Below are 4,042 nucleotides of genomic sequence, written 5' to 3'. Positions count from 1 at the left end.
CAGTGTCACATCAGTTTGCTAGATAAATGTGAGAATGAAACCTGTCCATTAGGATTCTCAATCCATGGAGCTTGTTGGGGCTTTTGACCAGTGCCTTGGGTGCAGCCTGGTGCCCTTCCTCCACGACCACCAGTTCTTAGTCCTGTGCTACCCCTCGAAGTGGTGGAATGGCAGCCAGTTCCTCTTTGTACACTAGCTGTTCCTTTCTTCAGAGTCTATGCTTTTAACTAGTTTGATCAAGAGTACAGTGTGCTCTATAACCCAGTTCTGTGGCAGACACATTTTAGTGGCACACCCCACTTTCTGAAACAACTTTCCCCATGCTCAGCCCTCTTTCTGTAGCAGTGCTATTGCAGGCTAGCCTTGTCATGTAACGAGAAAGTTAAAATGGATTGCCTTTAGATTGGCGGTGTTTTCTCTTGTGAAATCTTTGAGCTTAGCCTTTCCCCCTCGTCCTTTGGTAGAAGTGCAAACGCTGCCTGGTATACCTACCACATAGTAGACCAAAAAGGAACCAGAATGGGGTTTAGGGGACAAGAGTTCTAGAGAATGCTGTTCACCTTGACCTTCAGTTCAGAACAAAGGAATCCCTGGGTTGAATCAGATTAGTAATAAGTAAGAGTTCTTTTTTTGGGTTACCCCTGTGCAGTTGCTACTTTGGAATTTGTGGTGCAAAGATGATAGATTTAAAAATAATAGCCATCAGGGATATTGTACTTTGTACTAAAGGGCAGGAATAGCCTATTTAAAAATTAGAATTTGAGCTATTTAGTCCACTGCTTTGCAGGTGGCCACGGTGAAGCCTGAGCCAAAACTGTTTGGAAACCAGTAATAACGATATTGTCCCTCAGTCAGCAGTCATTAAGTTGACTATGCAAAGGAGCCTGTTAACCAAGAGTCGGACATGGTTGGTCTGAAATTTGAAACAAATAATGCAGTTCTAGTTGCCCTGGAGAGGGCACCGCTAGAGCTTGCAACTCAGAAAAAACTTATCCATGTTGACAACCATATTGGTATTTAAATTGTGGGGCTTACTGCTGATGCTGGACCGTTAGGTCATTTCACGGGGACAGGTGTGTTTGGGTTATAGTCTTGTATTTGACAGGCCTCTTCCTGTGTCATGTATCTCTGATGGGATGCAAAACTCAGGTGCCAACTCGGCAATATGCCAGAGCCCAAATAGTGTGAGGCAGCTCATTGATGGTATGGAGGATGATATGGACCCTCGAATTTTCCTGACCTGTCCATCTGCTAACCATTCTGACTGCGGAGCTACGTTTGGTGCTCGATCTCAATCAGCTAGTACTTCGAGAGACGTGTCTCTGAGTTTGTGGAATGCAGTTAAAATGTGATTTGCTTGCCCTTGAGAACCTGACAATAAAGAATGTTTCCATCGGTGGTGTTGATAAAGACAAGAGTTTACAGTCTATGATGAAGATGGGTGTTTCCCTGTTCCTGGAAGGTCTTGAAGAAAGACCACTGAAAAAGGCACAGCCTACTGAAAAGGCTGCTGAGCCGTGGGACATGGGTGATCAATGGGTTTACATATGTAGTATCACTTACTCAAGAATGCAGGAACCTGAATGACAGTGATCTATACTCTAGGAACCAAAAGGTGCGGTATGCCAGAATGCTCTGTTTTGGGAATCAGTCCGGGTGTGAAATTTTGGTGTGTTTTGTTTTTTCCAATCAACCGAATGGAAACCCTATAAAGCAGTGGTTCCCAACCTTCCTCATTGCCATGACCCTTTAATACAATTCCTCATGTGGTAGTGACCCCCAACCATAAAATTATTTTTTGCTACTTCATAACTAATTTTACTACTGTTGTGAATCTGGCAACCCCTGGGAAAAGGTATTTTGACCCCCAATGGTGTCGTGACCCACAGGTTGAAAATCGCTGATATAATGGGTTTTGAGGATGATGGGAGGGGGTTGGAACAGTCTATATAATTTCTAGAAAGTTATAGGATAACTTAAAGTTGTAATTATTTTTTTAGAACCTAACCCGACCAAGAAAACTTAGTTAAAAGAGTTAGCTGTAATTCATTACTTAGTTCCTTTTTGCTTTTATCGTACATTGTTACATTGGATTTGGGGAGAGGATAAATTCCATTAAATGTTTACTGTGGATATTTTGTAAGTAATGATTTAACTTTTCTAAAACGGTAAATCCTCAGTACAAGATTCTTAGGTTTACAGAGCAAAGAAACAATCTCAGAATCATTCTAGTGCTTTCTCCCACTCTGGCTGGCAGAAAGGAGGGTCCCGTGCCCCTTCCGGAGCACTCCTTCGCAGAGACAGCGGGGTGTGGCTTAGCCCTTGGCTGGCGTGCAAAAGGCTATGAAGTTAAGCTCTACAACTACTGCAGGTAAGTTGATATGTCTGTTAAAGATTTTTGTTTGATTTGCTGTGGGTGCTATTCCATCGTGACAGTTATCCTCATGCCTGAGATGGTTTTCATCTTTCCCTTACCAGTATGTTGTTACCCCCACCCCACCACCTACCCGACCCTCTTCACCCACCACCACCCCCCCACCACCACACACTGTTCTGCCTTCATGGATCCACATTCTATTTGCCAAAAAATCTTGAAAATACATTCATTCCCATGGAAGAGTCTAATTTGTCTAAGGTAACTGATGTTGCTGTGAAAAGATTAAAAGAATTTAAAATAACCTACAAACTTCCAAGGGTAAAATAAAAATAAAACCATTTCTAAAGTGACTACTTCCTGCCCTGGACGTTTTGCTTTTTAGAAAAAGTAAAATAAAAAAATGTTGTATAATTTTGCCTAATTGGCCTAAACGTTAATGACGAACAAACTCCCTATGTCTTTTAGGAATAGTGTCTGAAACGTTTGTCTCTGGTCACACAATGAACCTGAGTTGGTTTGAGATCTGGTTTAAAAGTTGGAACTCTTACATGCTTGGGTGAGTTGTTCTCTTTTCCAGATAACTCTTAAGCTTTGGCCTAATCACTGTTACTAAGTAAAATATTTTCATGCTACGGACTTAGAGAAGAGCTAGCTCAAGAGTTCTTAGGAGCACAAATGTAAGAATCTGGCCTGCAGCCTTGCTGTGGTGAATCCAGTTCTGCCTTTGGGGGATGTTGCCGGTTAGTGCGGCACAGGGCTTTGTGTGTGTGTCTAACTTAAATGTGACTATTTCATAACACATTCCTCTGGTTAATACACCAGTGCGAATGAGAACCAAACAACTAGGGAATGTACCAAAGAGATTAAGTATTGAATATAAGAGTCTAATATCTGAAAGTGGAAATCAGAGAGACTAGACTAGAACTGGCACAAGTGTTAGGAGTTTTCCTTCAGACCATTTTCCTATTTAGCCCAGTAGATGCGCCTCAGGAGCTGACCAGGAGGCAAAACTCCGCGCAGTGTGCTTACATAAGAACTAGAGCTGAGCAAGAGGGAGGCGCTGCAGAGAAAACATTTGTTCAAACTGGGGAAGGAAGAAAGGAAGCTTCCGTGTCAAGAATAGCTGTCGCTGTCACTGGCTCTCACTCACCTATGCATGGGTGTTGTCAACATTGTCAGACACACTGAAGCACAAATTCAGTAGACTTGAACTTTTGCAGGATAAATACAGTTCTATCCTGACCACAAGTTAGAAGAAAATGACACAAATAAAATACCTGTTTTCATGACTCCCGAGAGAGCAAAGCGGCACAGTATTTCCCACTGTGATGATTCGATGGTGGTGGCAGGATGAGAGCAACGATGAAGGCAAATTTAAAGTCTAGTGAGTGTTCCCCAGAGAACAGGAAGGAGTAGTGGAAAGAAAACCAGGTCTTAGAACTTGATTTCTAGGCCTGAATTGCTCTCTACTTGAGACTTGGAATTCATATTGATTGGTTTCCCTGTAACGAGCAAACACTACATGATCTTGTGCCCTCCTGCCTCTAAAATCCCATGCTAACATGAGTAAACACAGCACGAATACAGTCCATTTGAACAGTGCCAAGAACAATGGAAGGTGCCCTTTCAATGAAGCTTAATCATGGCCGGCTTTGGTATTTGAAA

General features: G+C 42.5%; 1 pseudogene; it reads left to right on the top strand.

Moving 5' to 3' along the window:
- Window positions 1–865: 865 nt before the first annotated feature.
- On the top strand, window positions 866–2,168 carry LOC142436892 (proteasome subunit alpha type-1 pseudogene; annotated as a pseudogene).
- Window positions 2,169–4,042: the final 1,874 nt, after the last annotated feature.

Source organism: Tenrec ecaudatus, chromosome 1, assembly GCF_050624435.1.
Source record: "Tenrec ecaudatus isolate mTenEca1 chromosome 1, mTenEca1.hap1, whole genome shotgun sequence".
NCBI lineage: Eukaryota > Metazoa > Chordata > Mammalia > Afrosoricida > Tenrecidae > Tenrec > Tenrec ecaudatus.
The sequence above is the reverse complement of the archived record's forward strand: the minus strand, read 5'-3'. Positions and strand labels throughout refer to the sequence as shown.